This window comes from Pelodiscus sinensis, chromosome 1 (assembly GCF_049634645.1).
Source record: "Pelodiscus sinensis isolate JC-2024 chromosome 1, ASM4963464v1, whole genome shotgun sequence".
Lineage (NCBI taxonomy): Eukaryota > Metazoa > Chordata > Testudines > Trionychidae > Pelodiscus > Pelodiscus sinensis.
In genome coordinates, this window is record NC_134711.1 from 125,395,216 (window position 1) to 125,412,876 (window position 17,661).

Below are 17,661 nucleotides of genomic sequence, written 5' to 3' on the forward strand. Positions count from 1 at the left end.
TGGATGAGACGATGGTGTAGAGAGGAGGGGTTAGATTGATTAGGAACTGGGCAAACTTTTGGGAAAGGGGGACTCTGTTCAGGAAGGATGGGCTCCACCTAAATCAAATCGCCGGTCCTTAACATTACAAAGGTTGTAGTGCAGTTTTGTTTTCTTTTGTTAACTAAAAGACTAGGGGAAAGCCCACGGGTGCGGAGGAGCACGTGGATCGGACAGACACATCTCTTAGGGGAAGGTCTGTCAATACAGAAGAGAGGATGGAAGATGGCAAAGTATGGCTAAGATCACAGGAGACACAAACAAAGGTCACAAAAATGAGCCCAACCTAACTGGAAACGGCAGACAGAAAAACAGGGACACATTTTTCAAGAGCTTCTACGTAAACGCTAGACGTCTACATAAGAAGATGGCTAAACTAGAGTGCCTCCTTCGTATTACAGGAGGATACGGATACAATAGGCATCACGGAAACCTGGTGGAAAGAGGACAATCAATGGGACACAGTCATACCAGGGTACATATCGGAAGGACAGAACAGCTCGTGCTACTGGGGCAGCGGCACTGGACAGGCAAAAAAATGCAGAATCAAGTAAAGTAAAAACCTTAAATGAACCAAACCATCAGACCAGAATCTGAAAGGGAGCCGGAGGTCCATGTGCTGCTGCATGTCTGGCCGCTGCATCAGCACTCACATTACCCACAGAAACAGGAGCGGTGGCACCTGTGTGGGTTGGGCAATGGGTAATAGAGGGGGATGTGGATAGCTGAATGGCATCAAGAAGTTTGGAGATAAGGGGACCGTGAGAGATAGCGCAGCCACAAGACGTAAGGAAACCTCGTTGTTTTCAAATTTGTCCTGTGGCATGACAGACAAAGAAAGCATACTTTGAGTCAGTATAAATAGCAGCAGATTGTCCGGAAGCTAAAAGGCAAGCACGAGTTAAAGGGATAAGTTTGTGACCCTTTCCAGCAAGACAATTTAACACATGCAAGGCATCAGTTTTACGCCCCGTCTCAGTTTTGCTAGCAATTAACACATTATCAACATACTGAACCAACACAGAGCTGCAGAGAAGAGGGACAGAATTAAGGTCAGCTTTTAAAAACTGAGAAAGCAGAGTAGGGCTTTCACAATAACCTTGGGGAAAACGTGTCCAGGTTAATTGACGACTCTGAAAGGAAAAGGAAAAGAGAAATTGGGAATTCTTATGCACTGGAATAGAAAAGAAGGCAGAACATAAATCTATTACAGAGACCCATGTAGAAGTGGGTGGAATAGTAGCAGGGTTAGGTGTACTACTGAAAATCTAGGGATTACAAACTTATTAATGGCTCTTACCTCTTGTACAAATCTATAGATTTGCTTACCCTGGCTGTCAAATTTTTCCTCCTTTTTCACAGGTAGTATATAGGTGTATTACATGGTGAAGTTGTATAAACAAGTATCCCTTGTTCAAGGAGCGAAGAGATTACAGGCTTAATGCCCTCTTGTGCCTCCCTAGACAATGGATACTGCGGTACCCTTGGGAAAGACTTGTTGTGTTTATATGTTATTTGCACGGGTGTTGCAGAGGCTAGCAACCCCACTTCATTCGCATGGGCTGCCCACAATGTCTCTGGGACATCTGAGAGGTCCAGGAAGGATGTATGTCTGGAGGCCTCATCAGATTCCTCAGAGTAGTAATGCCATCAAATTTGGAGCCTGATGGGGGAGGGGAGGAAGGTCAACAAATATCCCTTCCTCTCTACAGAGAAGGTTTGCACCCAATTTACACAACAAGTCACGTCCCATAAGGTTTACAGGAGAACAGGGAGATAACAGGAAAGAATGTTCAGCTGACAAGGGTCCAAAGGGGATGGGGGTGCAGATGGCACATCTGGGGAATCATGTTGTTTCTTTAGAGTAGCCAATTGTTGCTGCAGCTTTTCAATAGAATCTTTTTGGCTAGCCATTATGCTCTGATTCTTTTTTCTTACTGCTATATCCTCCCAGAGGCACCCACTATTCCATCTGGTTTGGATGTTTTTCCTCGAGGAAATCTTTAAGATAAGCAAGCTTTACTATGTCAAAGCTACCCTCTAGTGGCCATTTTTTCTGGGAATTCCCCTGAGTATAGCCATTCCAAATGCTCATTAAGGAGACTTAAGAAATTAGTTTCAAACCTGCCGCCAATTTACCTAGCTGACTGTAAATTCTTATCGTCTGAGACAAGGGAGTCCCAGGCTGAGAGAAACCGTTCCTCTCGGTCGGAGACATACTTCAGGGAGCAATCCCACCCATGTTAGCACTGTCTTGTCCAAGGACAGCACAGAAGCCCAACAGTACTACCCTCTCCAAGGATAGCACAGGCGTCCAGCAACACTACCCTCCTCCAAGGACAGTGTGGGAGTCCACACAAACTGTCAGCTTCACACACACTCCTTATGTGCCGGGGGAAACCGCCCTTGCTTTCGGCAACTGTTCAGTGACACTGACAGCACCGGTGCGGCTGCGGTCCCGTTCCGGACTTCACTCACTCAAAACCATGCGCTTGGACTCGCCACCAATCAGTCAGCAACAAAATCCAACCCCTATTTGGCTATACTCAGCGTTTTCCTTTTAAATCTCCCTCAAGCCTCTTAAAGAAAATTTTGGAGCAAAAGATGACTCTTACCACCAGCAGGTCCAGCTGGTGAGAACAGGGAGGCGGACTGGGGGATTTTAAATGGATCCCTTACCCTACAGATGCGCGCTGTAGTCCATTCCCATTCCCCATCAGCCTTTCCAGCTGGAGTGCCAAGCCATCCCACTTCTAACACCAAATTGTTGGGGAAATCTCGCTCCCTTGGAGTCCCCATAAGGGTCCGAGGCTGGAGCTCAAAGCAGTGAGGCAGGAGAGAAATCTAGAAGGAAAACTTTATTATGCATGCATGCAGAGATTTTTGAACGGGTCCCATAAGAAGACAGATGAAAAGGACTGGGACTCTTCAGCGTAGACAAAGAGATGACTAAGGGAGGCTAGGAGAGAGGGCTATAAAAACACGACTGGGGTGGCCCTACCTGTGCTCTCAACACAGCCCCACAAAAGCCACGCTTACCCGAGCTCCTCTCGAACCTTCCACAGGCAAACTCCCCCGTCGACAGCCGTCCTGTTCGCTGCTCACTCGGTTCGCTCTGGCTGCCTTGCTCATAAGGCTGCTGGCTCCAAGCCTTGCCTCCAATCCATACAAGACCTGAAGGTGCCCCACCTGCAACAAAGTGCTCCCAATTCACACTTTTCAAGCCGCCACGCACACGGTCACACAGTCCCTGCAACGAGCACCAGTCAGTCAATCAAGTCAGACAGACAGACACTTGGATACTTTGCACAGCCCCCCAAAAAGTCACATTTACCCGAGCTCCTCCCGTACATTTCCCAGGCAAACTCATTCCGAAATGCTTCCAGTTCCTCACGCAGGCCAAGGCAGGCAGGCAGGCATCAGAGTCTCAATGCGTGGATGAGACAATGGTGTAGAAAGGAAGGGTTTAGATTGATTAGGAACTGGGCAAACTTTTGGGAAAGGGCGACTCTGTTCAGGAAGGAAGGGCTCCACCTAAATCAAATCGCCGGTCTTTAACATTACAAAGGTCATAGTGCAGTTTTTTTAACTATGGGCTAGGGGAAAGCACACGAGTGCAGAGGAGCACGTGGATCGGACAGACACATCTCTTAGGGGAAGGTCTGTTCCTAAGGAGAAAGTAAAGGGGGGAAAGGCAGCAATGCTGCACAACAAGCACAGGGCCAAGTACAGGGGGGCTGCAGAGAGTGAAAGCAGGGACAGGACAATTGTAAACACCCAATGGGCACTGGAGACAAAGAAGGAGCAACATGAAAGAGAAAAGGGCGCCTATTTTGCCTCATCGACACTAGGGCGGGGGGGTAGAGAAAGAGGCTCTAGTTGGAAATGGCCACAAGGGGTGCGCAGAGAGCAACAGGGGCACAGAGATGGCCTCACAAAGACGATAGGCAGCCAAGGAGCCACGAGGGATGGGCGAGGTAAACACCCTTAATGCCATTGACAGAGGGGATGAGGAAAAGGCTGCAAATGCCACTAGGCTGCGGTACAGTAGAGAGACATCACAAATAGACACACAGGTATTTAGCCCAGGCAGCTCACACCATAAACCCCCCAAAACACCATAACCAATGTTACCTAAGCAAACTCACCTGCTGGCTTCTCACTCAACTCCCTTCAGCTACCTTTGTTGAAAAGCTACTTGCTCTAAAAGGATATCCACCTCAAAGTCTTGCCTCCATTCTGATCAGCCATCAAAGGTTTATCTGCAACAAAGCACTCCTGTTACACACTTTCCCAAATGCTAAACACATGGTCAAACAATCCCTGCACCAGCGAAGGAAGTGACTGCACACAGACCGACACTTGGATACTTACCCCAGCTCCTCGGAGACCCTTCCGAGGCAAACTCCCCTGTTGACTGCTGTCCTGTTCGCTGCTCACTCGGTTCGCTCTGGCTGCCTTGGTCAGAAGGCTGCTGGTTCCAAGTCTTGCCTCCAAACCATACAAGCCCTGAAGGCCCCCACCTGCAGCCAAGCCCTCTCAATTCACACTTTTCAAACCGCCATGCACATAATGCCTGCAACGAGCACTAATCATTCAAACAAATCAGACAAACACTTGGATACTTAACCCAGCCAGCTCACAGCATAGCCCAGGAAATGCAATACTTACTCGAGTTCCTCTCTAATGTTTCTGGGCCAGCTCTCATATTGGCTGATGACTCAGTTCCTTCCAGATGCCTCCGCTATAAAAGGGCCACCTGCAACAAAGCACTCCTGTTACACACTTTGCCAGCTGCTAAACACACGATCAAATAGTCCCTGTACCAGCACCAGTGAAGGAAGTGACTGCACACGGGCAACTGACAGACATTTGGATACTTACCCCAACCAGCTCATGGCACAGCCCTCCAAAATGCCAGACTTACCGAGTTCCTCTCCAATGTTTCCCAGGCTGACTCATGTTCACTGCTCACTCAGTTCTCTCAGCTGCCTCCGTTAGAATAGCTGCTGGCTCCAACAATGTGACCAGCTTGCAGCTTTACCTCAAATTCAACCAGCCACTTCCTAAGAAGGACTGCCAGTTCATAGCATTCAAACACCAGTCTCTGCACCAGCACCAGTGAAGAAACCCAAAGAGACGTTGCATACTTAGCACAGGCAGCTCACGGCACTGCCACACAAAAGCAACACTTACCGGATCTGCACTCCGTTTCCCAAGCAGTCTCTCACGTTGGCTGCAAACTCAGTTCCATTGGCTGCCTCTGTTAGTCTTTGCTGGCTACAAGAAATTGTCCAGTTCAAAGTCTTGCGCACAATTCAATCTGTCTTTGAAAGCCCACCTGCCATTGAATACTTTTCCAACAGCTAAAAACATGGTCTAACAGTCCCTGAACCAGCACCAGTGAAGGAAGCGATCACACACGGACCGACTGACAGACACTTGGATACTTAGCCCAACCAGCTCACAGCACAGCACCCAAAAATCCACACTTACCCAAGCTCCTCTCCAATGTTTCCCAGGTCGACTCTCATCTGCACTGCTCACTCCGTTCCGTAGTCTGCCTCTGTTATAAGGCTGCTGGCTTACGAATATACTCGTCTCAAAGCCTTGCCTCAAATCCAACCAGCCACTGGAAGGTCACCTGCAAAAAGCACTCCCAATACACAGCACTCAAACAGTCCATGCACCAGCACCAGTGAACGAAACCAAAGACATACAATTGCATACTTAGACCAATCCGCTCATGGCACAGCCGCCCAAAAAGCCACACTTACCCAAGTTCCTCTCAGACCATCCTCAGGCCTGCTGCCCTGTTCGCTCCGTCTGCCTTGGTCGTAAGGCTACTGGCCTCCAAGCCTTGCCTCCAATCCATACAAGTCCTGAAGGCCCCCACCTGGAACAAAGTGCTCTCTATTCACATATTTCAGACTGCCACGCACATTGTCATGCAATCCTTACAACGAACACTAGTCAAGTCAAACAGACAGACACAGACACTTGGATACTCACAACACAGCCCAACACACACCACACTTACCCGAGATCCTCTCCAATGTTTCCCAGGCCGACTCACGTTCACTGCTCACCTCACTTCTCTCGGCTGCCTCTGCTGTAAAACCTGCTGGCTCCAAGAATATGCCCGGCTCAAAGCCTTCCCTCAAATTCAACCAGCCACTTCTTAAAAACCACTCCCAATTCACAGCAGTCACACTGTCCCTGCACCAGCACCAGTGAAGGAAGCGAAAGATAGACAGTTGTATACTTAGCCCTGCCAGCTCATAGCACAGCCTCATAGAAGCAGTACTTACCTGAGCTCCTCCCCAACATTTCCCAAGCCGACTCATATTCATTTGTTCACTCGGTTCTCTCGGCTGTCTGTTATAATAGCTGCTGGCTCCAAGCATGTGTCCGGCACGCAGCTTTACCTCAAATTCAGCCAGCCACTTCCTAAAAAGCATTCCCAATTCACAGCATTCAAACAGTCTCTGCAACAGCACCAGTGAAGGAAACTAAAGACACATTTAGCCCAGGCAGCTCACCGCACTGCCACACAAAAGCCGCACTTACCGGATCTGCTCTCCAATGTTTCCCAAGCCGTCTAACGTTGGATGCTCACTCCGTTCCCTTGGCTGCCTCTGTTAATCTGCTGGATACAAGAAAGTGTCTGCCTCCAAACTTTGCCCACAATTCAATCAGTCTTTGAAAGCCCACCTGCAACAGAGCACAGCCATTGCATACTTTTCCGACTACTAAACACATGGTCAAACAGTCCCTGCACCAGTACACCAGTGAAAAAAGTGACTGCACACAAAGCGACTGACAGACACTTGGATACTTACCCCAACCACCTCATGGCACAGCCCTCCAAAATTACAGACTTACCGAGTTCCTCTCCAGTGTTTCCCAGGCTGACATGTTCACTGCTCACTCAGTTCTCTCAGCTGCCTCCGTTAGAATAGCTGCTGGCTCCAACAATGTGCCCAGCTTGCAGCTTTACCTCAAATTCAACCAGCCACTTCCTAAAAAGCACTGCCAGTTCACAGCATTCAAACACCAGTGTCTGCACCAGCAAAGAAAAACAAAGACAGACGTTGCATACTTAGCCCAGGCAGCTTGCAACACTGCCACACAAAAGGCACACTTACCGAATCTGTACTCCCTTTCCCAAGCAGTCTCTCACGTTGGCTGCAAACTCAGTTCCATTGGCTGCCTCTGTTAGTCCGCTGGCTACAAGAAATTATCCTGCTCCAAGTATTGCACACAATTCAAGCCCACCTGCCATTGAATACTTTTCCAACAGCTAAAAACATGGTCTAACAGTCCCTGAACCAGCACCAGTGAAGGAAGCGAAAGATAAGACAGTTGGATACTTCGCCCTGCCAGCTCATAGCACAGCCTCACAAAAGCAACACTTACCTGAGCTCCTCTCCGACATTTCCCAGGGAAACTCCACTGCTGGCTGCTCACTCGATGCCCTCCGGCTCCCTTTGTTGAAAAGCTACTTGCTTTAAAAGAGGGCCCCAGCTCAAAGATTTACCTCCATTCCGATTAGCCATGAAAGGCTCACCTGCAACAAAGCACTTCCGTTACACACTTCCCAACTGCTAAACAAGTGGTCAAACAGTCCTTACACCAGCACCAGTGAAGGAAGTGATCGCACATAGACCGACTGACAGACACTTGGATACTTACCCCAACCAGCTCATGGCACAGCCCTCCAAAATGCCAGAATACTTTTCCTCTCCAATGTTCCTCTCCAATGTTTCCCAGGCTGACTCATGTTCACTGCTCACTCAGTTCTCTCAGCTGCCTTCGTTAGAATAGCTGCTGGCTCCAACAATGTGACCAGCATGCAGCTTTACCTCAAATTCAACCAGCCACTTCCTAAGAAGGACTGCCAGTTCATAGCATTCAAACACCAGTCTCTGCACCAGCACCAGTGAAGAAACCCAAAGAGACGTTGCATACTTAGCACAGGCAGCTCACGGCACTACCACACAAAAGCAACACTTACCGGATCTGCACTCCGTTTCCCAAGCAGTCTCTCACGTTGGCTGCAAACTCAGTTCCATTGGCTGCCTCTGTTAGTCTCTGCTGGCTACAAGAAATTGTCCAGTTCAAAGTCTTGCGCACAATTCAATCTGTCTTCGAAAGTCCACCTGCCATTGAATACTTTTCCAACAGCTAAAAACATGGTCTAACAGTCCCTGAACCAGCACCAGTGAAGGAAGCGATCACACACAGACCGACTGACAGACACTTGGATACTTAGCCCAACCAGCTCACAGCATAGCACCCAAAAATTCACACTTACCCAAGCTCCTCTCCAATGTTTCCCAGGTCGACTCTCATCTGCACTGCTCACTCCGTTCCGTAGTCTGCCTCTGTTATAAGGCTGCTGGGCTTACGAATATACTCGTCTCAAAGCCTTGCCTCAAATCCAACCAGCCATTGGAAGGCCACCTGCAAAAAGCACACCCAATACACAGCACTCAAACAGTCCATGCACCAGCACCAGTGAACGAAACCAAAGACATACAATTGCATACTTAGACCAATCCGCTCATGGCACAGCCGCCCAAAAAGCCACACTTACCCAAGTTCCTCTCAGACCACCCTCAGGCCTGCTGCCATGTTCGCTCCGTCTGCCTTGGTCGTAAGGCTACTGGCCTCCAAGCCTTGCCTCCAATCCATACAAGTCCTGAAGGCCCCCACCTGGAACAAAGTGCTCTCTATTCACATATTTCAGACTGCCACGCACATTGTCATGCAATCCTTACAACGAACACTAGTCAAGTCAAACAGACAGACACAGACACTTGGATACTCACAACACAGCCCAACACACACCACACTTACCCGAGATCCTCTCCAATGTTTCCCAGGCCGACTCACGTTCACTGCTCACCTCACTTCTCTCGGCTGCCTCTGCTGTAAAACCTGCTGGCTCCAAGAATATGCCCGGCTCAAAGCCTTCCCTCAAATTCAACCAGCCACTTCTTAAAAACCACTCCCAATTCACAGCAGTCACACTGTCCCTGCACCAGCACCAGTGAAGGAAGCTAAAGAGAAGACAGTTGGATACTTAGCCCTGCCAGCTCATAGCACAGCCTCACAGAAGCAGTACTTACCTGAGATCCTCTCCGACATTTCCCAGGCAAACTCCACTGCTGGCTGCTCAATCGATGCCCTCCGGCTACCTTTGTTGAAAAGCTACTTGCTCTAAAAGGGGGCCCCAGCTCAAAGCTTTACCTCCATTCCGATTAGCCGTGAAAGGCTCACCTGCAACAAAGCACTTCCGTTACACACTTTCCCAACACACTTTCCCAACTGCTAAACACACGATCAAATAGTCCCTGCACCAGCACCAGTGAAGGAAGTGATCGCACATAGACTGACTGACAGACACTTGGATACTTACCCCAACGAGCTCAGGCCACAGCCCGCCAAAATCCCACACCTACCCGAGCTCCTCTCCTAAGTTTCTCAAGCCAACTTTCATGTTGGCTGCTCACTCAGTTAACAGAGGCAGCCGAGGGAGTCTGCTGGCTGCGAGGAAGTGCCCGGCTGAAAGTCTTGCCTGAAGCTCAATTAGTTTTTGAGAGCCCACCTGCAACAGAGCACTGCCATTACATACTTTTCCAACTGCTAAACACACGATCAAATAATCCCTGCACCAGCACCAGTGAAGTAAGTGACTGCACATGGACCAACTGATAGGCACTTGGATACTTAGCCTTACCAGCTCACAGCACAGCCCCACAAAAGCCAGACTTACCGAGCTCCTCTCCAACATTTCCCAAGCCAACTCTCATGTTTATTTGTTCACTCGGTTCTCTCGGCTGTCTGTTATAATAGCTGCTGGCTCCAAGCATGTGTCCGGCACGCAGCTTTACCTCATATTCAGCCAGCCACTTCCTAAAAAGCATTCCCAATTCACAGCATTCAAACAGTCTCTGCAACAGCACCAGTGAAGGAAACTAAAGACACATTTAGCCCAGGCAGCTCACCGCACTGCCACACAAAAGCCGCACTTACCGGATCTGCTCTCCAATGTTTCCCAAGCCGTCTAACGTTGGATGCTCACTCCGTTCCCTTGGCTGCCTCTGTTAATCTGCTGGATACAAGAAAGTGTCTGCCTCCAAACGTTGCCCACAATTCAATCAGTCTTTGAAAGCCCACCTGCAACAGAGCACTGCCATTGCATACTTTTCCGACTACTAAACACATGGTCAAACAGTCCCTGCACCAGTACACCAGTGAAAAAAGTGACTGCACACAAAGCGACTGACAGACACTTGGATACTTACCCCAACCAGCTCATGGCACAGCCCTCCAAAATTACAGACTTACCGAGTTCCTCTCCAGTGTTTCCCAGGCTGACATGTTCACTGCTCACTCAGTTCTCTCAGCTGCCTCCGTTAGAATAGCTGCTGGCTCCAACAATGTGCCCGGCTTGCAGCTTTACCTCAAATTCAACCAGCCACTTCCTAAAAAGCACTGCCAGTTCACAGCATTCAAACACCAGTCTCTGCACCAGCAAAGAAAAACAAAGACACATGTTGCATACTTAGCCCAGGCAGCTCGCAACACTGCCACACAAAAGGCACACTTACCGAATCTGTACTCCCTTTCCCAAGCAGTCTCTCACGTTGGCTGCAAACTCAGTTCCATTGGCTGCCTCTGTTAGTCCGCTGGCTACAAGAAATTATCCTGCTCCAAGTATTGCACTCAATTCAAGCCCACCTGCCATTGAATACTTTTCCAACAGCTAAAAACATGGTCTAACAGTCCCTGAACCAGCACCAGTGAAGGAAGCGAAAGATAAGACAGTTGGATACTTCGCCCTGCCAGCTCATAGCACAGCCTCACAAAAGCAACACTTACCTGAGCTCCTCTCCGACATTTCCCAGGCAAACTCCACTGCTGGCTGCTCACTCGATGCCCTCCGGCTCCCTTTGTTGAAAAGCTACTTGCTCTAAAAGGGGGCCCCAGCTCAAAGCTTTACCTCCATTCCGATTGGCTGTGAAAGACTCAGCTGCAACAAAGCACTTCCGTTACACACTTTCCCAACACACTTCCCCAACTGCTAAACAAGTGGTCAAACAGTCCTTGCACCAGCACCAGTGAAGGAAGTGATCGCACATAGACCGACTGATAGACGCTTGCATACTTAGCCCAACCAGCTCACGGCACAGCCCGCCTCCCCCCATAAAATCACACTTACCTGAGCTCCTCTCGCACATTTCCCAGGCCGACTCTCACGTTCACTGCTCACTCCGTTCCGTAGGCTGCCTCCGTTATAAGGTTGCTGGCTCAGGAACGTTCCCATCTCAAAGCCATGCTTCAAATTCAACCAGCCATTGAAAGGCCTCCTGAAAAACAGCACTTCCAATTCACAGCATTCAAACAGTCCATGCACCAGCACCAGTGAACAAAACCAAAGACAGACACTTGCATGCGTAGCCCAGCCAGGTCACGACACAGCCCCCCCAAAAAAGCCTCACTTACGCAAGCTCTTCTCAGACCTTCCTCAGGCCTGCCGCCCTGTTCGCTGCTCACTTGGTTCGCTCTGGCTGCCTTGGTCATAAGTCTGCTGTCTCCAAGCCTTCCCTCCAATCCACACAAACCCTGAAGGACTCCACCTGCAACAAAGTGCTACCAATTCACACTTTTCAAGCCTGCCACACACGTGGTCACGCAGTTCCTGCAACGAGCATCAGTCAAGTGAAACACACAGAGACAGACAGACATCTCTTTAGGGTAGTGATAGAAATGTAGCCGTGTGAGTCTGGGGTAGTTGAAGCAAAATGCAGGACAATGTAGCACTTTAAAGACTAACAAGATGGTTTATTAGATGATGAGCTTTCGTGGGCCAGACCCACTTCCTCAGATCAAATAGTAGAAGAAAGTAGTCACAACCATATATACCAAAGGATGCAATTTAAAAAATGAACAAATATGAAAAGGACAAATCACATTGCAGAACAGGAGGGGGATGCGGGGGGGGGGGGAAGGAAGGAAGGTAAGTGTCTGTGAATTGATGATATTAGAGGTAGGGAGAGTGGGATGTTTGTGAGTTAATGGTATTAGAGGTGATAATTGGGGAAACTGTCTTGGTAATGGGTGAGATAGTTCAAATGTTTGTTAAGTCCTTGTTGGAAAGTGTCGAATTTTAACATGAATGACAGTTCAGACGATTCCCTTTCAAGTGCAGATGTAAAAGGTCTTTGTAGCAGAATGCAGGTGGTTAAGTCATTGAGAGAGTGTCCTTTCTGGTTAAAATGGCAAGATCACAAAGAGAAAACAGTTTCTTGTCCTTTTCATATTTGTTCTTTTTTTTTTTTTAATTGTATACTTTGGTATATATGGTTGTGACTACTTTCTTCCACTATTTGATCTGAGGAAGTGAGTCTGGCCCACGAAAGCTCATCATCTAATAAACCATCTTGTTAGCCTTTAAAGTGCTACATTGTCCTGCATCTCTTTAGGGGAAGGTCTATTAATACAGAAGAGAGAATGGAAGATGGCAAAGTATGACTAAGATCACACGAGACACAAACAAGTCACATAAAACAAGAGCCCAACTCAACTGGAAACAGCAGACAGATAAATAGGGATACATTTCTCAAGTGCTTCTACACAAATGCTAGATGTCTAAATAATAAGATGGGTAAACTAGAGTGCCTCGTATATGGATACAATAAGGCATCACAGAAGAGGAGGAAAGGGGATGCCTATCCCGCCTAAGGAACACAATACAAGTAGGAGAAGAGACGGAAAGGGGGAAAGGGAGTAAGGGGGCACCCGAACGGAATAACGGGCACTAGGAGCAGCAGAGTGGCAGTAGGTGACAGGGCCCTGCGGAATTCCAGACCAACACTTGGAGGAGGAAATGGGAGACAAAGGAGCCCTCCCCTTCACTATGATGCTGCTCCTAGTGGCCATTAGGCAATTTGGACGCTCCTGTGGTCTCTTCACCCTCCGTTGCCTCTTTTAGCTCTTGGGAAGCAGAGCTGCCCCCAAACCCTCTTGTGAAGTATAGCTGCCCTTTTCCACACTGCCAATCCACAGCCCCTAATGCCCGTTGACCCCGAGAAGGACTAAGTGCAAGTCCACTGCATAAAACCCACTACAGGTGGCAGAAGGTCCAAGCGGGGGGGAAGAGGTGGCCGACCTACGTAACAGACTCTAAAGGCCAGAGAAGATGGAAGGCTGACAGGGGCAGCTGTAAGGAGACAGTAAAAGGGGGGCTGCAGAGAGTAAAAGGAGAGACAGGACAGTTTTGACACCCAACGGGCACTGTAGACAAAAGAGTAATGTGGAAGAGAAAAGGGCGCCTCTTTTGCCTAATGGACACTAGAGGGGAAAAGAGGCTGGGGAAGGCAGTAATGCTGCTTAAGGGCTCTGAGGGGAAGGAGAGTGTCCAGGAGAAAGGGCAACAGGGACAGATGAAGGTTAAAACAGCGTTATGCTGTTGCCCTGCTAAGCACCAAAAGGCTGCAGGGCATGAAAGCTGGGACAAGGCATTTGTAATGCCTAACAGACAGCATGGATAGCACAATGTCAAAAGAGAAAAGTGCGCTCATTTTGCCTAACAGACATCAAGAGGAGAAGCGAGGCTATACTTTAGAATAGCCATTAAGGAGCAGCAGAGAGCAAGGCGGCGACAGGGGCACTTATCTCTCTTCACAAATAGTGGGGAAAGGCAAGAGCCAAGGAGGGTTACAGGTGGGAAACAGCATAAAAGGCCATCAATGGAAAGAAGAGGAGCAGCTTTAAAATGCATAACAGACTGAAGGGAAGGAACACACGAAGCAGGGAGAGGGAGCAGTCAGCACTCTGCATAAGGTGCAGAGGGTGAAAGAGGCGGCAAGAGGCTGCTATGCTTTGTGAAAGCCACGAGCATTAGCCAAGATGAAAGGTGGAGAGGAGTGGCTAAACTGCCTAAAATGCAATAAAGAGAAACAGAGACTGAAAAGTGGAAAGGGTAGCAATACGGCACAGAAGGGCACAAAGAGCTACAGAGGGAAAAGGGGAAGGCAGAGACACTGAATAGTGGGCCTCAGGGGCTGTAAAGGGAAGAAGTAGGGAAAGGATGGCTGCAGTTCTTAATAGGCATGAGCAGCACAGAACAGTGAAAGGAGCAAGGGGGGAGCTATGCTGAAGGGCATCAGGACCAGCAGAAGGGAAAACTGTGAAGGAGCAGCTATACTGCACAACACAAAATAGGGGAGAAAGAATGCAAGGAGGGAACGGGGCGGCTGCATTCTATAACAGGGGCTCTATGGGTAGCAGATTCTGTAGAGCGGAAGGGGGCATCTATACTTCCCAATGGGTACAACTAGCAGGAATGGTAAGGCTAAGAAAAGAGAAGCCTTACCAAAATTCTGGGCTCTCGTCCACAGTGCTTATGTGGCAATTCTAGTATTGTGCCCAGTTGGGGGCATGATATTTTATGCTGACAAACTACGGGAAGTCTAGAGAAGAATAACAAAACTGACTGAAAAATCTACAAGAGGGAATGGGACAAGGAGATTGCAAAATGCACAGGAGGGGCAGGAGAGTTTGTAAAAGGAAACAGTGGTGGCTAAACTGGACAAAATCCCCTGGAGGCAACAGAGATGGAGGAGCTGAAACGGAGGCTATGCTGGGTAACACCCAAAACAGCAAGTATAGGAAAGGGTAGGGGGAAGAAGAGACAGCGATAACCTATGAAAGACACGAGGGCCGGCCGGCAGAGTAAAGGGGAGAAGGCTAGGAGGCATAACATGCACTAGGGATAAGCAGACAGTGAATAAGTGGGAAGGAGTGGCCATCTTGGTTAATAGCCAGCAGTGTGTGAAGGTGCTGCTACACCACACAACGGGCACTAGAGGTAGCAGACTGGAGGGGAAAGGGTGGCTAACGGGCACTAGGGGCAGCAGAGAGTTAAGAGGAGAAAGAGGCCCCTTTACTATATTAACTGCTCCTAGTGTACACTGTGCAGTGACTCCCCCTCCTCCCCCCCACACACACATTTTACTCTCTACATGCCTGTGGATGTTATGCAGTTCAGCCACCATGTCCCTCTTCACAGCCAATGAGCACTAAAGGTAGCAGACTGAGGACGGGAAAGGGTGGCTATACCATACAATGGGAACAAGGGAGGTCAGAGGACAACAGGAGGGAGAGGAGGAGGAAAAGGGGCAGCTATGCTGCACAATGGGTACCAGACACAAGAGAGGGGGTAAAGGGGCAGTTCTAACGCACAAGGGACACCAATATGGGTAGAAAACTTGGAAAGGGGAGGTCTCCCTTAGTACATTGCTGCTTGTAACACCCACCACAAACAATGACTGTAGCTGCCCTATCCCCTCCAGGGGATCAACGGATATTACACATGAAATGGAAAAAACAGACAGCTCTACTGGCAGGAGCGGCACTATGGGAGACAAGGGGGAAAGGATGGCTACAGCTGTTAATTACACCAACAGCAACAAAGGGTTAAAGAGGTAAAGGGCAGTTATAGTGAAGAAGGTCATGAGAAAAAGTGAAGCGGGAACTTGGGAAAGGATCACCAATACCACATAAGTACAGGAGTGACAGAGAATGAAAGGGGTGGCTATAGCCTCTAATAGGGGCACTGGATGTCAGACAGGAAGGAGCAGAAAGCTATACCCCTCAAGGTCATTAACAGCAATAGAATAAAGGAGTGAAAAGAAGCAGCCTTAGCATCATTATTCTCGTCTAGTCCTCAGTGATCCAGGGGCTGAAGACCTAGAAATAGCACCTGTGAGGGAATACTTAAAAAAACGGGGTTAGTTCTTGTGGAGAACAAATGGTGGGAAACAAAAAGTATCTGCATTAACAGGCATATGGGGCAGCAGTAGCTATGTCTTAACGGCCATTAGGGGAATAAACGGCTAGGGGTCAGGGATAGCAACACTGTCTTATGGGCCCTAGAGGCACCAATGGCTGGGGGCACAGACAGCAATAATGCCTAACAAGCACTAGAGGTAGGAACGGCTGGGGTTAGAAGCAGCAATAACGCTAACAGGTAATAGGCATGCCAACGCCCGGGAGAGCAAATACAAGCAACAGGGCATTGGAGACAGTAATGGGGGAGCGGGAGGGGGAAGAGCGAGGCGCAGCAACGGAGTCTAAGTACTGCAGCAATGACTTGGGGAAGAAGGGACAGCGATGTAGCTGAACAAGCACCCTGCCGGCCAGCAACCGCTGTGATGGAGGGACAGCGATCCCGCTTCATGGTCTCCAAGAGCAGCAATAGCTGGTGGGCGCAGCCAGCATCACAGGACTCTGGGGGCGGCAGAGGGGGAGCGGGACAGGAAAGGCTGAACGGCGCAACAGCCGCTTACACGGGCCCCGCCCCCAACACCACCGTGAATAAGGAAGACCCCGCCCACAACAGGCTCCTGAGCCCCACCCCTTCTGCTTGGGCCACGCCCTACACAGGGCGGGAGAACGCCGCCGCGGCCCCCGGCGCTCCCAGCTCATCAGGGGAGAGCAAAGCGGGGCCCGGCCCTTGGAGGGGGGCACGGCCGAAGCGGAGCCAGGCAGGGTTAGGCCCCACCCGCGGGCGGGGCCGGGGGCGGGAACACTCACCGAACAGCAGGATGGGAACTGGCGCTTCTAATTCCCAGACCCGCCTTGGAAACTCTTTACCGCTCTGAGCCTTCCGAGCACGGACGCTTTCCTTGTCGGCGTCCCCCGAGCAAATGGCTTCGGGTGCTACTGCAGCTCCTTTTATAGTTCCCTGCTGGGCTCGGATTGGCTGCTTTGCCGAGCCTCGGGCGTTGGCCGATTTGCATACGCGTCTCTAGGTCACGTGAATGTCTCGTGCTCATTGAGATGGTCTAGCCGCCCCTTCCTTGCCAGAGAAGAGTCAAATGGCGGGAATCTTTCGGACTTTACATTTTGTTCTCCCACACTGGTATAAATCTGAACTAGCTCCTCCGATTTGGAGTGGGTTACATCAGTGTAATTAAAAGCCCTTTGTCCCTTGCGGTCTAGCATCATTTATTTAAACAAAACCGTAAATGAGGAATAGTCTTGCAGCTCCTTAGAGATTGCCAGATTTGGAGATGGTAGCGTGAGCTTTTGGGAGCACAGCCCACTTCTTCTGATGAAAGAAGAGGGTTGTGCCCATGAAAGCTCATAATCATACCATCTGCAAATGTTATTACTCCCTAAGGTCCTGCAGGACTATTCGTGGAGGGTGGAGGGGGTTTAGTTATAGACTAACAGGTATCCTTAAATCATTGATTTAAGAGAGTAATCAGTCAAGGTCTGGCTCTCCCTCCCAGATTATATCCAATATTTGTATCTCTCACTAGCATATGCTGCAGTTTCGTCTTCAAGTCCACAATGATTTAATGAATTGCTGATACCCCAGCTTGTTTTCATCTCCCCGGGGAATTTCTGCAGGCGGTTCTCTTTTCAGTATACTCTACATTCCAAAACACCCTGTTTCTATCACTGTGAAGTTTTCTCGCGCTACATTTACTCTCTCCTTTTGGTCTTCATCCTCTTTTCTTCTATCGGCAGTTTTTTCTTTCTTCCCCTCTCTCTTATTTCTAGAACAAACTCGGGAAAGCATGTATGCCAAGTAGTACAAGT

General features: G+C 49.2%; 3 long non-coding RNA genes across 4 annotated transcripts; all 3 read right to left on the reverse strand.

Annotated features, from left to right (window-relative positions):
* Positions 1-1,542: 1,542 nt before the first annotated feature.
* On the reverse strand, positions 1,543-6,834 carry LOC142826684 (uncharacterized). 2 transcript variants are annotated; one of them, XR_012900891.1, is made up of 3 exons: positions 4,711-6,834; positions 4,188-4,301; positions 1,543-3,228 (listed from the first exon to the last, which is right to left on the reverse strand). It is a non-coding gene; the product is annotated as an uncharacterized LOC142826684 (long non-coding RNA). The 2 variants fall into 2 exon arrangements; XR_012900887.1 differs by lacking the exon at positions 4,711-6,834 and adding an exon at positions 4,414-4,661.
* A 1,802-nt stretch (positions 6,835-8,636) lies between these two features.
* LOC142826693 (uncharacterized) lies at positions 8,637-9,938 on the reverse strand. Its single transcript, XR_012900899.1, has 3 exons — positions 9,821-9,938; positions 9,174-9,652; positions 8,637-8,757 (listed from the first exon to the last, which is right to left on the reverse strand). It is a non-coding gene; the product is annotated as an uncharacterized LOC142826693 (long non-coding RNA).
* Positions 9,939-10,790: 852 nt separating this feature from the next.
* Positions 10,791-16,840, reverse strand: LOC142826700 (uncharacterized). Its single transcript, XR_012900907.1, has 3 exons — positions 16,648-16,840; positions 11,554-11,687; positions 10,791-11,417 (listed from the first exon to the last, which is right to left on the reverse strand). It is a non-coding gene; the product is annotated as an uncharacterized LOC142826700 (long non-coding RNA).
* Between the last annotated feature and the right edge of the window lie 821 nt (positions 16,841-17,661).